This window comes from Prionailurus viverrinus, chromosome C1, assembly GCF_022837055.1.
Source record: "Prionailurus viverrinus isolate Anna chromosome C1, UM_Priviv_1.0, whole genome shotgun sequence".
Lineage (NCBI taxonomy): Eukaryota > Metazoa > Chordata > Mammalia > Carnivora > Felidae > Prionailurus > Prionailurus viverrinus.
The window spans coordinates 199,099,229-199,118,954 of NC_062568.1; the positions used below are offsets into that span (position 1 = coordinate 199,099,229).

At 38.6% G+C, this 19,726-nt stretch overlaps 1 protein-coding gene across 5 annotated transcripts in view; it reads left to right on the plus strand.

Moving 5' to 3' along the window:
* Positions 1 to 19,726, plus strand: part of EIF4G3 (eukaryotic translation initiation factor 4 gamma 3) — a 315,733-nt gene that overhangs the window by 43,414 nt on the left and 252,593 nt on the right. The window contains exon 1 of one of the 5 annotated variants that reach the window (XM_047873078.1): positions 17,728 to 17,738. The exons of the other annotated variants lie outside the window; for them this stretch is intronic. The gene's annotated coding sequence lies outside the window, so the exon portion shown is untranslated. Of the gene's footprint in view, positions 1 to 17,727; positions 17,739 to 19,726 lie in introns of those variants that run through there. 5 annotated transcript variants of the gene reach the window in all.

Sequence of the window (19,726 nt, forward strand, 5' to 3'; positions counted from 1 at the left end):
GAAAAGTTTTTATTTTTATTGGCAGATCTAGTGGAGTGTTTGTAATGTGTAAGACTTCTCTTTTTAATATATGTCTTTAATAGGTCTTTCTTCACCTGTACTTAATTTCTGGTTTTAGTGTGTTGTATGGGTAATTTCATCAACTAGTGCTTTATAGTACAGTGTAAGAAGCCAGTTTTATGGCACATGGTTTGTGAGATAGTTGCTATTTGAATCTGAGAGTCCTCAAAACAAGCCATTATCCTATTATTGCTAGGAAGCCAGGATGGCCTTACACATAGGGTGGGGTTAAGGAATTTGCTTATTTGTTGATTTATTCAACAGACACTTATTGAATACCAGCTATGTGTCAGGCATTGTGTTAGGAGCCCAGGATAAAGCAGTGAGTAAAAACAAGCCCCTTTCTCACAAAACCTGTATTGTAGCAGGGGTAGAAAGGTAGTACCAAATATGTTAAGTCCTATGGCAATAAGTGTTATGTGGAAAGATAATGCAGGATACCAAGAAGTTGGAGAGAACTGTTACTTAGGGTGATAGCGGAAGTCTTCAAGGGGAAATTTGAACAGAGAGATGAAGGAAGCGGAGCTTGTGGGGTCAGCGTACCTGTGGGTAGAGTGTCTTAGAGGGAACAGTAAGTGCAAGATCTCTGAAGTTTGTACCATCGGCACACGTTTGAGGCAGCTAAAGGAGGCCGGTATGATTCGAGGTGAGGAAGGTAGGGGGACCAGTTCATGTAGACCCTCGTAGGAAATAGTAAGGATTTTGGATTTTATTCTGAGATAAGCCATCGGAGGGTTTAGAGCAGAGAAATGATACTGGTATCATTTTTGTTTTGAAAGAATTGCTCCAATTTTACATATACTTACCCACTTAGATTCTGTAATTAACATCTTTTTTAAAATTTTTTATTAAAAAATTTTTTTTAATGTTTTATTTTATATTTGAGACCGAGACAGAGACAGAGTGTGAGCAGGGGAGGGGCAGAGAGATGGAGACCAAATCTGAAGCAGGCTCCAGGCTCTGAGGTGTCAGCACAGAGCCTGATGCAGGACTCGAACTGTAGAGCAGTGAGATCATGATCTCACCCAAAATCCGACCCTTAACCAACTGATCCACCCAGGTGCCTCTGTAATTAACATCTTATACTGCTCTCCCACTCATTCTATTTGACTAAGATACCTGGAAGACCATGTTTTCTTCCATAGTACTTGTTTGGTTTCCTGGAGAGTATATTAAAGTTTATTTTTAGAACACTTTTCTTTGAGCTTAAGGAATCTATTCCTGTGATAAAATAGTAGTAATTCCAGAAGTCTAAACTATTTTTGGTCACTGATTTATTAAGGTATATTGTGATTGAGATTCATTAGTCTTCTGCTGTTTTCAGTGATGCTGAAGACACTTGATGCCTGTGAAGGAAGGAGGGAGAATGCCACTAAGTGAGGCAGAGTAGGTTAGAATATAGAAGTGAGAGTTCCATGGGCAAGCTCACCTTCTTTATCAGTTGACCTGGAGTCTTCTCTGTTAATGTATCAACTGTGATACCTGATGCCTTTGTTTCCCTTATGTTGACATAATGTTTGCTTAAGTCTCTTCAGCTTTAGAATCAATACTTTATTTAAATTAGCATGGTATTGTGGCTAAGAATATGGATTCTATAGTAGAATATTTAGGTTTGAATTACATCCTCAGGGTTTTTTGTTTTGTTTTTTTTCCTTTTCTCTGCCTTAGTTTTCCTCCCTGAAATGGGGCAAAATAATGGAACTTTCCTTGTAGGTTTGTTGTAAATAAATTAATGTGCACAGAACAATACTTGGCATAGTAAGTGCCTAATAATGTTAGCTATTCTTATTATATGAAATATGTAACCGTCAGACTTTGTCTTTAAGGGCCCTTTGTCATTAACAAAGTGAGATAAGTGTTTCAGCAGTGCTTAAACACTGTTTCTGGGACTTCCCTGTTTGTTTTTGGTTTCACAGTACTTTTGTCAAGAGTCGAATGATTTTGATAGAATGTGCTCCCAGATCATCAAGATATGCTTGGTTCAGTTTTCTATTTTGAAATAAACTAGTGACCATTACAATTTTAAGTGTTTAATGTGTTCCTGAAATTGGTCTGATACTGGGTATAGAGAAATAACTTGTGCTTGAATAATTAAGCCAGCCATTTGTCGGCTAATGGATCATCTTAATTAAAACTCCTGCTTTAGTTTTATCATATGAATCTGACTTTTGGAAATTGCTTAGATGTGTTAACGTATTATATATTATATTAATTTTAGAGCTTTGATACCATTTAAAAAACTTTGTTGGTTAGATCTGTAATTAACAGAAGTCTTTACTTTCTAAGAGCTTAATTCTTCATGCATGAAGAACTGTCATGCTGTCTTTTGTTTTGCTAAGGTTGACCACAGTACTAAACTGTCCAATTGTGTCTCTTCTTTTAATTTATTTTGTACTGTCGTGTAGTTTAGTTTTTATTTAAATTCCAGTTAACATACAGTGTAATCCTAGTTTCAGGTGTACAATTTAGTGATTCAGCACTTCGATATGACAGCCACCGCTCGTTACAAGTGCACTCCTTCATCTCCATCATCTGTTTTCACCCATTTCCCCACCTGCCTCCACTTTGGTAACCATCAGGTTGTTCTCTGTAGTTCAGAGTCTGTTTCTTGGTTTGCAGCCCCCTCTTTTTATTGCGTCTTCTCTTTTAAAAGCTGTTCTTTGTATGTCATAAGCTCCATATGCATAAGTCAGATTCCACCTTTTACATATTAGCATTTTAATGAGCACACAGTTATTGAGAATTCAGTGGCTTTAAGTGGATATATAATTAAAGTAAATTGCCTTTCATTCAGATTAAAAAATTTTTTAATGTTTATTTATTTTTGATAGAGAGACAGAGTGTGAGTGGGGGAGATGCAGAGAGAGGGAGACACAGAATCCCAAGCAGGCTCCAGGCTCTGAGCTGTCAGCACAGAGCCGGACGCAGGGCTCAAACTCATGGACCGTGAGATCATGACCTGAGCTGAAGTTGGACTGAGCCACCCAGACGCCCCTCATTTAGATTTGTAGTAGCTGATACTGCTTGGGCACATTTTTTTGGTAATATCTTTTACCTTGGATGTGGACTTGCGGAACTTGTTTTTTAACCTGGAGGAGTTGAAACAGTTCATTGATGTGGAGGTAATTTTAGAGCTACTTAGTATTAAGAAGGACAAAACCAGAAAACACTATAGTAACAAAAAATCATGACTGAAGTATTATCCTCTCTCTGTCTCTCTCTCTCTCTCTCTCTCTCTCTCTCTCTCTCTCTTTTTAAAGTTTATTTATTTAAGTAAGTAAGTAAGTAATCTCTACACCCAAAGTAGAGCTTGAACTCAGGATCCTGAGATCAGAGAGTCACATGCTCTTGCAATTGAGCCAGCCAGGCGTGCACCCCCTCCCCCTCCTTTTTTCGGTTTGCAGTTGAGAAATGCCTTAGTATGTATTTCACAAAATGAAGGTCTTTAGTGGAACCAGTTGTAAATGGTTAGTATTAATCTTCAAAGAATTCAAAGAATTATACTGTCTAAGTATTTAGGACAATAGTTTGTTGGCAGGCCAAAATGAATGCCACTTGAATTTGAGGAAGACATATATAATATTCGAGGTATTTGGGGAAGAGAATATAAAAATGTATTTCCAGTATCTTAATTGATCTCTAGACCATCAAAAACCTAACTATATGTACCAGAGCATTTCAGTTTTTACTCTATGCTCTTTGTCATCGCTGGGATTTGCCATTGAGTAGTATTCCTGTTTTTCATGGAAATTCTGTGGCAGAATTTTACTGAATTATAATCTAGGAAAGAATTTTTTTTTGCAGATAAGTTTGTTTTGTGCTGCTTAAAATAAAAAATTGTCCACTGCAATTTGTTTCCCTCACTTTTTTTTCTTTTTTCTTTTTTTTTTTTTCCTTAAGTGTCAGTGAGTTTTAAGCCAGTTTTTTGGCCCAAATGCTCATGTATGCTTCAGTTTAGGTGCCAAAGGCATCGATTTTTTTCTTTTTTCTTTTCTTCTTTTAAATGTTTATTTATTTTTGAGAGTGAGACACACACACACACACACACACACACACACACACACACACACACAGAGCATGAGTGAGGGAGGGTCAGAGAGAGAGGGAGACACAGAATCCGAAGCAGGCTCCAGGCTCTGAACTGTTAGCACAGAGACGCAGGGCGTGAATTCGCGATCCATGAGATTATGACCTGAGCTGCAGTCGGACGTGTAACTGACTGAGCCACTCAGGTGCCCAAATTCTTTTCTTTTTTGATTGATTCCTTTTTTTCCTCTCAAGTGTCCTGTCTTGTATTATTTAATTTATCATTATTATTTAACCACTGGCTGAGAATCCGTGTGGACAAGGCCGATTAAAAGAATGCATATCTTTTGAGACTTGATAGATGTCTTACGGTCTTCAGATACTTTGATAATTCACCATTAAGGGAGAATGAGGAGGGTCATGAAGACACTTCAACAGAAGAGCCTGCCTATCAAATGGATCAGCAGTTTCTAGAGGATTTTATTTTTAATTGGAATTAGATTATGTGACTCTTACATTCATATTTCCAGCTGTGCAGTTTTGCCTTCATATGTGATTTTGGCTTGTAAATCTCTTGCCTCCAAATTCATCATGATTTAAGTTTTGCTTCAGTCTGAAACTCAGCATTGCTACTAGTTTAAGTGCAGTTACACATCATTCACATGTGTAATGCAAACTGGCAGATTAAGCCCCCAACTGATGTGTTAAATGCACTGGAAAGAAGTTTTTCACACATTTAATTTGTGTTATTTTCTTACATGAAAGTGCTCAATATTATTGGTCTGGACTACAGTAATTGAATCACAGTTGAACTTGAATTAGCCCAAACTGAAAAAAAATCTATTGTTTGACTTGGCAGGAAATTTGTTCTGTATCTGTGTGCTAACTGCCGAAAGCATTAAGCGTTAAGCATGTGAAAGAATCTTAAATAATGAGATGTTTATTTGAAAAGCAGAGATTTTACATTTGTAACTAAATTCCAACTAATTTATGAGCTTCACTAAAATGTCATTCTCCTTCTCTTACCTTGTACTTCATAACTGATAATAAATCAACAGGAAGTTACATGGTTTGAATTAGTCATTTAGTTTTTTGGTTTTCCAATTTATAGGAAGATAGAAATTATTTTGGTGTCTTAAAAAAGTTTACATGATTTTGTTTTTATTTAGTAATTACAGTTTATTATTTGGCATAAGGCAGTTTTTATATAATGTAGTGGAAGAGGTATTATTATTGAGAGCTCACCAACTCCTTTATCTTTTCGAATTGTTTAAGAGTTTAAGCTCCTCTCCAGTTCTTAAGTCCCTTGTTTATAAATACATGAATTCATTACAGGGGCACATAGAAGATGTTGGCCACAGGCTTCTTTGGAACTGGAGCTCAGGTGGTCTGTGTTGAATGGTCAGAGTCTGCTCTGACTCGCTGTGGAAAAGGCACCAGATGTCTCTGTCCCTCAGCTGTCTAATCTGTAAAATGGGTTTAATAATAGTGATTACTGGGGCACCTTGGTGGCTCAGGTGATTAAGCATCTGACTCTTGATTTCGGCTCAGGTCATGGTCTCGTGGTTCCGTGAGATCGATTCCCAGGTCAGGTCTGTGCTGACAGCGTGGAGCCTACTTGGGATTCTTTCTCTCTCTCCACCCACTGCCCCACATCTCAAAATAAATAAATAAAAACTTAAAAAAAATAATACTGATTACTTGACAAGGCGTTTGAACCTTAAATGACAAGTGCATGTACATGCTTAACATGGAGCCCAGCTTGCAGGGAGTGCTCAGTAGAGTCTTGCTCTTATTGTTGTGTTTACTTTTGTCATTCTTCCCCTAGTGCTCTGCCATTGCTGAGAGCCTCTTTTCTCCAAAGTGCCACCTTTCTCCTTACCTTCAGCATCCCCCTTCATCCCAGGAGCATATTGAGGTGGAACAATTAGCCTTTGGTTTTTATAGCATAGGTGCATGTTCTTATTGAGCTTCAAATTTTAGAATGTGAAACTTTACTCCCATCCCCACTTTTATGCTGCTCACCTGACTCTTAACCTGGGGCATTGAAGTAAGACTTTGAAGTGCTGGAATAGTTTGTAGTGGCCACCTAAGTATTTGAAATATCTAGAAGATCCTGTGGGGTGTCCAGCTAGAATACTCCTGTTGTTACTCATCTGTGTGACAGATGGATGGACCTTATAGTTTGTAAATTCTACTTAGATTATTGTGTCTTTCCTCTTACGTATTGGGGAGCATGTGGAGGAAGTGAAATACGGCTCTTTTAAGGTAAACAAAACTTAAAATATATACATTAATAATAAATTGTTATTTATCTGTTCTGTGTATTTAGTCAATAAATACAGTTGATCGTAGAAAAGGGAAATTTGGGAGTACCTGGCTGGCTCCGTCGGTGGAGCGTGCAGCTCTTGCTATCAGGGTTGTGAGTTCGAGCCCCACATTGGGTGGAGAGATTACTTAAAAAATAAAATCTTTTTTTAAAAAGAAAAAAGGCAACTTGAGGGTAGGAGTAGTTATAAAATACTTTGTTAGAGAGGAAGGATTTAAACTTGGTCTTGAGGACTACTTAGGATTTGTGTGAATTCGGAGGAGCTAGGTGATGAAAGTGAGGCAAAGGTGTAGGAGGGGAAATGAATATGGCATATTTAGAGAGCACTGAAGCAATAACAAAAAACCCCAAAGCTAACATTTATTGATCACTTAGTCAATATACTAACTACTGTACTGTGTGAGGGATTAACTCATTTAATCATAACAGTAACTCAGTTTTTACATACAGCATGTAGACACTTGGCCATACTCTGCCGTAATGCTGCCTCCTAAGTTTGTTATAATGGAAGAATTGTTTTTGTGCACAGATGAAGTTTATTTGTTGCTATGTAACAGACTCTCCCCAATGAGTCGTTGGTGAACATCACAGTAATTTTCACATACTGAAAACATGGGTAAAGAATAGCAAGAAATGGAATAGTAACCATAGAAGAACCCCCCCGCCAGGTTCCCTTCCAGTTAGTATCTGCTTCCACTGACTTACTTCTAATAACATAGTTTATTTTTTGTCATTTTTTGGATTTTGTACGAATCTAATCACATAATTTTCTTTTTTGTGTCTGATTTCTTTTACTTAGTATTGTCTGTGAGAGCCATACCAGTTATATATAGCTGTAGTTCATTCTCATTGCTATAATTTTTTTTAATGTTTATTTTTGAGAGAGAGAGAAACAGAGAGAGTGCCCATGTAAGTACCAGCGGGGGAGGGGCAGAGAGAGAGGGAAACAAGAGGATCTGAGCTGGTTCTGTGCTGACAGCAGAGAGCTCATTGTGGGGTTTGAAATCACAAACGGTGAGATCATGCCCTGAGCCAAAGTCAGACACTTAACCTACTGAGCCACCCAGATGCCCTGCTATAATTTTTTTTTAAGTTTGTTTAATTGAACCCTTTATTATTTTTTTTTTAATTTTTTTTTCAACGTTTATTTATTTTTGGGACAGAGAGAGACAGAGCACGAACGGGGGAGGGGCAGAGAGAGAGGGAGACACAGAATCGGAAACAGGCTCCAGGCTCCGAGCCATCAGCCTGACGCGGGGCTCGAACTCATGGACCGCGAGATCGTGACCTGGCTGAAGTCGGACGCTTAACCGACTGCGCCACCCAGGCGCCCCTAATTGAACCCTTTAAAAAACAAAGTTGAATGTTTTTTTCAGCACAATAGAATATAGATGGAGTTAAAGTCTTTTTTTTTTTTTAAAGAAGCATTAAAAATGTGTATAAGATTCTAAGCTCATGTAACTAAAAAGTAATTTATGGATGCTAAACAATATACTGTTTTAAAGGGCGAGTTATTTTTCTGACCTTATTGTTGACATAATCTGAAATATCTTAAAAAAATTCCAGTCATGTAATTGTGGTCAATATCCACAGTAAGTTTTCTTTCTTATTTTTCCTTGGAAAATACTTCAGCTTACGGAATTTTATAAAGAAAATACTGTGTGATTTCATTTATATGTGGAATCTAAAACAAAAGCAGACCCCCAAAACAAAATTTATGGATACAGAGAACAGATTGATAGTTGCTGGAGGTGGGGAGTCAGGGGTGGGCAGAATGGGTGAAGGGAGTCAGAAGGCGCAGAATTTCAATGATAAAATAAATAAATCATGGAGGTGTACTCTACACCATGGCAATTATAGTTAATAAAACTGTATCGCATATTTGAAAGTTGCTAAGAAAGTAGATCTTAAAAGTTCTCATTACAAGAAAAAAAACTATGGTGATGGATGTTAATTAGATTTATTATAGTGATCGGTTTGCAATATCCACACATCTCCAAATTGTTGTTTTATATGTGAAACTACTATAGTGTTGTATGTCAATTATACTTTAAGGTAAAAAAAAAATTTTTTATGAAGATGGAAGATGAAGAACTTTGGAAGAGTACAGCAGAATGAGTAGGTTCAGTGATGATCTGAGCTGAGGTGGAAAATCTTGGAGTGAGATTGAAATTAACTTCGAACTAAGCCAGATAAAGAATACCAAAATGGTCATTTTATGTATGTTTTGAGTGAATGATTCTTAATTAACTTGGATTAGGTTGCACAGAATTGCATATTTGAAAGTGTATTTTTATTTCTACCGGAGATGTTTGTGGGTGGGACCAAACTTTAGAATAATGGAGTTGATGCCTTTGGTGATATTTGCTAAAAGCAAAAATGAGAAATGAGAGTAACCGCAGATGGAGGTACATACACCTCTATTTTTAATTATTATGATTTTGAAAATGTGCATGGGTGGGAAATGGGAAATTGATTGGTAGAGAGCACAGCAAAGGAAAGGAAGCTTTGCTGTATCTCCTCCTGTTTTCCACATTAAAACATTTTATATACACTTCAGACTTTTAGTTTCCTCTCTGTTGTTGTTCCTATATTTTTTAGCGGTACAGATAATTTCATATTCTCTGAGCTGAGAAGAGCAAAGCAGTGGGTATGTGAGATGAGGAAGTAAATGTCCTCATTCTGCTTCCTAGTTTTTTGGTTTTGTTTTATTTTTCCTGATCATAGAGTGCTGCAAAGCCTCAGTTCTAGGGCAGTACTTCTTAGTTCTTTATGAAAATATTTCTTTGTTTGTATCTTCACTTAACTTCCTTTGGAAGTTTCGTTTCTTTTGCAGATACCCCTGTCATTTTCTGTTTGGTCCTATTTCCATTCTCTCTCACATCTCTCAGGATTCATGCGCCATTACTTATGCTGCCCTTCTCTTTCACATGCACGTTCTTGACTTTGTTGCTGTATCCTTCCCTTGTGCCCATAGCTGTTCAGAACTATTCTATATTAAAGGTACTTTTCTTGAGCTGCTGGTAATTTTGGCCAAGTTTCTTGGAGCACTTCAGTGTTTCTTTTGGTTTTGTTTTGCTTTTTTAACTGCAAAATTGCTGGAAGATTGTTCTCTCTCTCTTTTTTTTTTAGTTTGTTTTTAATGTTTATTTATTATTTTTGAGAGACAAAGAGACAGAGCGTGAGCAGGGGAGGGGCAGAGAGAGAGGAGGAGACACAGAATCCGAAGCAGGCTCCAGAATCTTAGCTGTCAGCACAGAGCCCAACGTGAGGCTCAAACTCATGAACTGTGAAATCATGACCTGAGCCGAAGTCGGACACTTAACTGACTAAGCCACCCAGGTGCCCCTCTCTCTCTTTTTTTAATGTATATTTTGAGAGAGAGAGCGCGAGCGAGAAAGCAACTACAGGAACGGGGGAGGGGCAGAGAGAGAGGGAGAGGTAGAATCCCAAGCAGGCCTGGTGCTGTCAGCACAGAGCCTGGTCTGGGGCTCAGTCTCACAACTGTGAGATCATGCCCTGAGCTGAGATCAAGAGTCAAACGCGTAACCGACTGAGCCACCCAGGCACCCCTCAAACTTTTTTTTAATGTTTATTTATTTTTGAGAGAAAGAAACAGAACATGAGCAGGGGAGGGGCAGAGAGAGAGGCAGAGACAGAATCCAAAGCAGGCTCCAGGCTCTGAGCTGTCAGCACAGAGCCCAACACAGGGCTCGAACTCCCGAACCTCAAGATCGTGACCTGAGCCAAAGTTGGGGCACTTTACCTGACCTTTTTTTTTTCTCTCTCTCAAATACTCTTACTTAGAACTTTGAAGGGGTAGGAATGTGATCACATTGGTTTCCTCAAATCTCAAAGCATACTGCTTCTTTACCCCTTTTAACTTCTTTGGGTTTAACATAGTCACCAGCAGAATTTGGGACACTTGGGGTCCAAAACAGGGCTTGGACTTGTCTTGCAGGGCTTAGAGGACAGGAAACAAAAATGGCCTGTACATGCACAGTGATACCATTTGAGATCTACTAATGTGAAAAAATGGTAGTAGTGTCTATTCTGTGGGCTAAGACAGAAATGTGGGGCGGAAGAGTGCATGATCCCTCGTATAGTTTTTCAGATTTGGTCTTTGGCTCTTGTTTTCTTCCATACGGTTCTCCAAGATTTCATCTGCTTCTGTAACTTTAAACCTTAAATCTGTACTGTTTCTTCACCTGGACCTTTCCCTGAAATCTCTTGTGTGTGTTTTCTCTTGGAACATTGTGCAATTCATACTCAGTAGGGAGATAGTGTTCAATCATAAGCATTGGCAAAGCTAGATTGTAATCTTAACTTTGCTGTTGACTGACTTTGTGGTTTTATTTGGTGACTTTCCTGAGTTTCACTTTTTTTTTTTTTTTTTTTTTTTTGGTCTGTGGAAGAATGTGGGTAGAATTGGAGTCCTTTCTAGCTCTGACATCTATGATGTTCTGGTCTTAGGTAGACCTATTTACTTGCACTGCTCATGCAGTGTATAACCATCGAATATTCCAGGTACATTCTTGTCTCAGTTTGTGTTTTCTTTACTTAGAAAAGCCTCTCAGTCTTTTACTTCTCAGTCTTAACCTTTCTCTACAATCCTTTTCAGTCCTTTCTTCTTTGTGAATGGTTCCTGATCATTGCAGTCCACAAATATTTTTTTGTTTTCTGAAGCCCTGCAGAGTCACTGACATTACTGATGTGGCATTCATCAAAACTTATTAAATAGTTATTTGTTATACACGTATATTATTTAACCAAATTGTAAACTCTTTGAAGATAAGACTGCGTGTTTGTAGCATAATGCCTAGCACAGATGGACATCTAACAATTCCCTTTTCACCCTTTTGTATCCTAGTTGCCTATGCTTTGTCTATAATAGCCCTTCACTATTAAGGCCTTACAGATTACTTTGTGGTCACCTTTGCTGACAGGATAGATATCTATCACATTTCAACATGCGGTTGAGATTTGATAGCCTGTAAAAGGAAACACCTGGTTTTTTTCCGGAACGTAATTAGTGTGAATATTCGTTGCAGATAATGTTGTGACTGTGTTCACATCATTTAACAAAAATGTCCACACCCCTCTTTCTTTTAAAACTTCTGCTTTATAATTTTTTTTAATGTTTATTATATTTTTGAGAGACAGAGCAAGGAGGAAGGAGAGGGAGACAGAGGATTCAAAGTGGGCTCTGCACTGACAGCAGAGAGTCTGATGCGGGGCTCGAAATCAAGAACCACAAGATCATGACCTTAGCTGAAGTCAGACGATGCTTAACTGACTGAGCCACCAACGCCCCTTATTTTGTAATATTTAATTAGTTTAGTTTTTGAATATAGTAAGAGTAAAGCAATTGGATGAAAATGTCAATACCAAGATGTTGACATAGTATTAACTATATAAACTCCCAAGAGGGTCGGGATTTTGTTGTTGATCTGTCTCCTGTTGCTAAAAATGTCTGACATGAAGTAGGTTCTTAGTAAATATTTGTCGAATGAATGAGTGAGTTAATAACTAAATCTTGCAAAACTGAAAGTATTTATGTTCTCTGTGGCTCTGCATTGCATTTGAGCTTTCTATAAGCTGAGGAATATCTTATTGTATCTCTTCCTTCTCTGGTGTTCCGAGAAGACCAGATGAGTAGTGGACTTTGAACCATAGAACCCCAAATTCAGGTTGTGTCTGTTTTCCAGATGGTGTGATGGACAGGACTGAAGGTCAGATAGGGTAGGCTGGAATGGTGATTCCAGTGACGTTGTCAGAGGGTTTCCAAACAGAAGGGTCAATGGTGTAGGGCCAAAATAGTGGTGGGAGGGATATCCTAGAACTAGGAATGCTGAGAACATGGAGTAGAATAGGCAGATGGCAGGTGGTCTGGAAGAACTTGGTAGATGAGGGGTGGATAACTTGCAGTGACTTTTCTCCTGGGTTCCATAGCAGACTCAAACGATCAGGTCGGGATCTGTCAAAGGGGTAACGTTTTTCTTTTTACTTTAGTGACATAATTAGAGTATATACTGACAAGAAGGAAATGCTAATAAAAAGGAATCTGTCTCCTGTTGTTCTGGTGCTAAGTGTTTCAAACTTTAAGATTTAACTTCTGGGCAGTGGGTGGCTCAGTCAGTTAAGCATCCGAATCTTGATTGCGGCTCAGGTCATCATCTTGCGGTTCGTGGGTTTGAGCCCCCCGTTGGGCTCTGCACTGTTAGTTGCAGAGCCTGGTTGGGATTTTCTCTTTCTCTCTCTCTCCCCTCTCCTCTCTCTCAAAAATAAATAAATAAAAATAAACATTGAAAATATGATTTTACTTTTATCTTCTAGCTACATATAAAACTCCTGAGAAACAAAATAATTCTCTGTGGGGTGTGTGTGTGTGTGTGTGTGTGTGTGTGTGCGTGTGTGTGTATAGTTAGAGGTAGTTCCAGTCTTTAACGAGTCTTACATATCATTTGTTTGAAGAGATGTTATAGTTTAGAGTTACTCTTTTGGTTTTGGTAGAAATTGTCTTTTATCTTGATGGGCTTTCGATGGTGCTCTTTGCTTTAGGAAGTTATTCCTGGGCTGCTGCATGCTAGGGGTTGTAGACTTGAAGATGTATAAATGATGAGCAGTCACTTTGGAAAATGAACATAGCACTTTGGACTAATGGTAACCTAATAGGGCCAAAGTTAGTTCAGACCATTATTAGGGAAATTCCCATTATAGGGAAATTCCATATTCTATCAGAGTTTCATTAACAATAAAGAATGGAAACAAACAATTCTTAAAACTGGAAGCAAATCCACTAAATTGTTAACAATGAGTGTTGCTGGCTGTGGTTGAATGATTTTTGATTCTTTCTTTATAGGCCTGTATTTCAAAAACTTCAGCAAAGCTCTCTATATTATAATGAAGTTATTTTTGAAATATAGTTATGAATACTAGCAAGACCCATGATTTAATAGGTAAAAGGTGGTAATTGTACATGTACTATGCTAACTTTTTTTTTTTTTTTTCAACGTTTATTTTATTTTTGGGACAGAGAGAGACAGAGCATGAACGGGGGAGGGGCAGAGAGAGAGGGAGACACAGAATCGGAAACAGGCTCCAGGCTCTGAGCCATCAGCCCAGAGCCCGACGCGGGGCTCGAACTCACGGACCACAAGATGGTGACCTGGCTGAAGTCGGACGCTTAACCGACTGCGCCACCCAGGCGCCCCTGTACTATGCTAACTTTTAAAGATAATGCATATGAGGGACGCCTGGGTGGCTCAGTCGATTAAGCCTCAGACTTTGGCTCAGGTCATGATCTCACAGTTTGTGAGTTCAAACCCCATGTCGGGCTCTGTGCTCACTGCTCAGAGCCTGGAAACTCCTTCAGATTCTGTGTCTCCCTCTCTCTCTGCCCCTTCCCACTGATATTCTCTCTCTCTCTCTTTCTCTTTCTCACAAATGATAAATGAACATTAAAAAAAAAAAAAGATAATGCATACATAGGAGAAAGGACTGGAAGAAAATAGATAAAAATGCAAGGAGTGGCGTAGGGAGATAGAATTGTGGGTAGTTTTTAAAAATTTTCTATTTTACAAACTTTTGGTAATGTGCTTATAATATGAATATCATAAAAAAACCAGTGGTCGCTTATTTTTCATGCCGGGCATATTTTGAAGCAGTGGTTTAGTTATTACCAAAATTGATCATAATTCAGGAACCTTAATTAAATGTCACAGTTTAAGCCACAGTAGTGGATCTTTCTCATTTTGTATCTGGTTATGTGTAGAGTGAGGGAGTAGGAAGGGTGAAGATTGATTGCTGCTGCTTCATTGGGCCTCTGCACAGTTGAAGGTGCTTTTTAAAATTTTTTTTTTTCTTTTTTCAATGTTTATTCATTTTTGGGACAGAGAGAGACAGAGCATGAACGGGGGAGGGGCAGAGAGAGAGGGAGACACAGAATCGGAAACAGGCTCCAGGCTCCGAGCCATCAGCCCAGAGCCCGACGCGGGGCTCGAACTCCCGGACCGCGAGATCGTGACCTGGCTGAAGTCGGACGCTTAACTGACTGCGCCACCCAGGCGCCCCGAAGGTGCTTTTAACAGTGAGCAGCAGGAAGGTGGAAGTGCGTTAGGGGTAAGACAGGGTTGTGATAAATAGTGACCACCTTTGAGTGTGGACATTTCAGGAGGGACATGATTAACAGAGAATGAGAACTTTTATTACTTAGACCAATCTGGGTTTAAGTTACAGATTTGAATCCTAATTGTAAAGACAGTGAGTTGAAGCATGGTAAGTGCTAACTAACTGCATTCAGAATTAAAGAATTTTGATATATCAGCAGTGAGGGAAGTAACTGCTGCTCACAGATTTTTCTGTTTGTCAAAATTCTCGTCTACCATGATTACTTTTTTTTTTTTTTTTAATTTTTTTTTCAACGTTTATTTATTTTTGGGACAGAGAGAGACAGAGCACGAACGGGGGAGGGGCAGAGAGAGAGGGAGACACAGAATCGGAAACAGGCTCCAGGCTCTGAGCCATCAGAGCCCGACGTGGGGCTCGAACTCCCGGACCGCGAGATTGTGACCTGGCTGAAGTCGGACGCTTAACCGACTGCGCCACCCAGGCGCCCCATACCATGATTACTTTTAATAGTGACTGCTAACAGGTTGGAAGGGAGTGGAAGGGTCTGTAAGAGCTAATGGACGCATGTGTACATTATACTTAGATCCACTGTAGAAGGTAATGGTTTCTGCTCCCAACTCACTGGGTTGATGTGAAAGTTGTTTCACAAGTGAAATGGAAAAGTGAACATGTCTCAGTTGGTATTTTTGATAATTTAAATCAAATATTGGGTCCAAAGCTAAATTCTCACATTTCTTGAAATCTTAATGCATCATTGGCATCTGTGTGCATTCAGAAACTGAGGAAATGGAATGTTTTTTTATGTGTATATGTACATTTTTCTTTTTATGTACGTTTTTACTTTTTGTTTTTTTTATTTTTTTTGTTTTTTAGTTTATTTTAGAGAGAAAGAGAGACTGACTACTAGTGGGGGGCGGGAGGGGAGTAGAAGAGAGGAAGAGAGAGAATCCCAAGCAGCTCCATGCTGTCAGTGCAGAGCCTGATGCAGGGCTCGAACTCATGAACCATGAGAGTATGACCTGTGCCAAAGTCAAAAGTCAGACTGAGCCACCCAAGCGCCCCATGCAGTTATGCCAGGAACACAGTAATTTTGTGTTTGAAATATTAATATATAGGATATATTTATGTTTATTACAATGTATGAAAGCTTTCATTGAAAATACTGATGGTGGTAGTAATAATTGCTGTCATTAGTTGAATGTCTACTAGGTAGGTGCCAGTCTTATTAAGAATACTGCTTTGCAGGTTAGAAAACTAAGTTTGGTAGTGAACATGGGATTCTAGCTCTAGTTTGATTTTAATGTTTACGCTGTTTTGTTTTTTTTTTTTAATGTTTATTTTTGAGAGAGAGTGAGCAGGGGAGGGGCAGAGAGAGGGAGACAGAGAATCCCAGTAGGCTCTGTGCCATCAGTGCAAAGCCCTTGTGGGGCTCGAACCCACGAACCCTGAGATCATGACCTGAGCTGAAATTGGATGCTCAACCAACTGAGCCACCCAGGTGCCCCAATCTAGTGTGTATATTTTAATTGGCTCCATTGTGTGAAATTTTATGCTGAAAATGGTTTTTACAGATGGAATATTAGATCAAATGGTGGTGTTAGTTAACACTTGGTACATTTATTGTCCCTATTTTATAACTTTCATCCAATTATCATCGTGTTTCATAATTATGAGTGGCCTATATTAGAAATTTCATTCTCCTTTCTTAAACCTATAGTGATCTGGCATTTTAGATTAATACACAAACAATTTTTAAGAGTTGTTAAATATGATAGCATATGTTTATGTGTAGAAAATGTATGGAAAGATACATTAGAAACTTGACTGTGATTAGTTGCACGAGAAAAAGACTGGGTGATAGAAGGTACTTTCTACCTTAGATCCTTTTGTACTGACTGATACTTTCTACTTTATATTCTCTGTGCCATTTGCATTTTTTTTTAACAGTGATCAAGTGGTCTTACCAAAATTAGTTATAGTTAGGGGTTCCTGGATGGCTCAGTCGGTTAAGCATCTGACTTCAGCTCAGGTCACGATCTCACGGTTCGTGGGTTTGAGCCCTGCGTCAGGCTCTGTGCTGACAGCTCGGAGCCTGGAGCCTGCTTTGGATTCTGTGTCTCCCTCTCTGTCTGCCCCTCTCCCGCTCATGATCTGTCTCTCAAAAATAAATAAATGTTAAAAAAGTTTTTTTAAAAAAGTAGTTACAGTTAATAGCCCAAGACATCTACAGATCTACAGGCTGTGGTTATATCTGTAGTTTTCTTTGTTCTATTTTCAAGATACATAATGTTTATTTCTTCCTTTTTATTTATCACATAAATTTAGGTGGTGTTCTTTGTTTTTATTATACATTTTAAATTCTCACTGAAATACCATTTTCATTTCAGAAGTCCATATGACTTCCAGAAAATTGTTTAGAGGCCCTTTGGGAGTAGTAGAAGATTTATTCATTTGCAAATTATGACCCAGTAAAAATGGGGTTGCAAAGTGTATGTGAATTTGGCTTATTTTCCACTGTCATTATAAAGGACATTTAGCTGTGTGACCTTCAGCATGTTATTAATTTCTAAGTCTTTCTTTTTTCCCCCTTTGTTTAGTTAGACTTTCATTTTTGTAAGTTTACATCCTAGGATTTTTTCCAAATCTCTGATACTACAATTTCATACTCATTTCAGTTCAAAAGAGGGAATTAAGTGATTCTTAAAAGTAGTGTCACAAACAAAATTTCTAATTAATGAAAATCTACATAACCTTCAGAATAAATGTTAATTATTAAATTACATTTGCAATCTGATTTGTCTCTTTGGAATGCATAAGTAATCCATATGCATATATAAAATCTTAGTCATGGAGTGGATTTTCAAGTGAAAATTTCCAGCGATGAAGACATATTAACTTTCTCTGTGTGTATTTCAAGCAAATCAACATTCTTTTTATAGATTTTATTTGATTTTTAAATGTTTATTTATTTATTTATTTATTTTTTCAACGTTTATTTATTTTTGGGACAGAGAGAGACAGAGCATGAACGGGGGAGGGGCAGAGAGAGAGGGAGACACAGAATCGGAAACAGGCTCCAGGCTCTGAGCCATCAGCCCAGAGCCTGACGCGGGGCTCGAACTCACGGACCATGAGATCGTGACCTGGCTGAAGTCGGATGCTTAACCGACTGCGCCACCCAGGCGCCCCAAAAATGTTTATTTTTGAGAAAGAGAGAGCGCACGCGTACCCATGAACTGGGGGAGGAGCATAGTGAGGGAGACAGAGGATCCAAAGCTGGCTCCATGGTGACAGCCAAGAGCCCTATGTGGGGCTCTCACTGAACCATGAGATTATGACCTGAGCTGAAGTCAGACTCTTAACTGCCTGAGCTACCCAGGCGCCCGCTAGAGATTTTATTTTTAAGGAATCTCTACACCCATTATTAGGGCTTGAACTCAGAACCCCAAGATCAAGAGTTGCATGCTACACTGACTGAGCCAGCCAGGTGCCCCAACGTTTTTTTTTTCTTTTTTGTGTTTTACTTATTTTTAAGAGAGCGCACAAGTGGGGAAGGGGCAGAGAGAGAAGGGGACAGGGGATCCTAAGTGGGCTCTCTACTGATAGCAAGCCTGATGTGGGGCCTGGACCCATAAACCGTGAGATCATGACCTGAGTCTAAGTCAGACACTCAACTGACTGAGCCACCCAGGCACCCCCAAGATTTTCTTTGTTTATAACCTGAAAGGAATTGGTGTCTTATGCCAGTTGTAGCTTCATAGATAATTTTACGGTGGGTTATCAATCAAATTTTATTAAACTGTGACAGCTTCTTTCACTAACCTTCCTTCAGTTCATTAAGTTATGGCAGTGAGGAACATGGTTATGGTCCACACCCTGAGGGTTTACTGTTTTCAAAGTATATTAAGTATAGTATACTGGAATTGAATTGTGAGGTCACTGTTGTGAGCTTGTGTTAAACATTGAACTGTTGCCTTCATTAGAGAACCTCCTTTGGTTATTTGGTGTTTTGAAAAACATTGGAGCAAAAAAAAAAAAAAAATGTCTTTCTTAATTTGAACTTTTCTGATGCCTCTTCAAGTAAAGGGAGGGGATTTTTATTGCTGGAGTCCAAATTGGAAGCCAGAAGACTTTATTTCCTCTGTAGTTTTTTGAATGGACTGGATTTTAAGGATCAGTGTGAAATAGAAATGCAGTTCCTAGACTTTTGTTTAGGAGTAAAGTAAGACGTAGTGTAGTCGGGGCACATGAGTCCTTGCTGGTCTGTGTTAATAGACAAAGACTGGGTAACTGCATGCTTGGAAGCTTTTCTGTGCCTTTGCAGCCTTCATCCTTATTGTACCCAGGCAGCTGAGGAGACATCCCCTAAAGAGGCAGAACTCCCATCCTCCCTCTTCTCCTGCCCCCCACCCCCCCTTTTTTTTTTTTTAACTATATACTGGGACATTCAATGGTCTTGCATTGACCAGAAAGACAAAGAGTGCTTTCATACTCTGGGGAGCTTAGCTCTAGCCGGTGTGCTGGGCCTTTGTTAGGGCTTGCACTAGGCCTTTCTCTTTCACCACCCCCAGTCTCATTGTTCCTACTTTGCAGCAGCAACAGGATCAGTTTTAGAATTTTACCTCCTTACTTGAAAATAAATAGTTACAAAAGAAAAATCCAGTATCTTGTAATGAAAAATACAAAGAAAAGCAAAGTTTCATTTCCTCTGGTGATTTTTTTTTTTTTTGATAAAGTGCCATTGCAGCCTAAGTGCCATTGTTCAAGACTTGATCTTGTTGAAATTATTCTTTGTCACTCATTTCAAAAGTCAAAATGAACTTTTTTGTATGGCTGTATCCCATCTAACTCATTGTTGATGCTTGATACTTATTCATGAAATATAGACCAGAATCTTTTTCACTAATGTCAAATGGCTTTTAAATTACTCAGTGTTTTTATGTTTTATTAGATAACATGAAGTCAAGAATTTAGACAGTTACATGGATTATTCAAAGAATGACTCTTGTGCCAGTTAACAGGAAAAAGTTGATAGTGTTGCCTTTGTCCTACATTTTACTTCTATAAAAGTAAACCATCAATGTGAAATAAGCGAAAGTTATTTTTAAAACATTGCTTTTGGATGTGGAAACTTTATCAGATATAGCTGGAGCACATTTCACAATTTTATTTATTTATTTA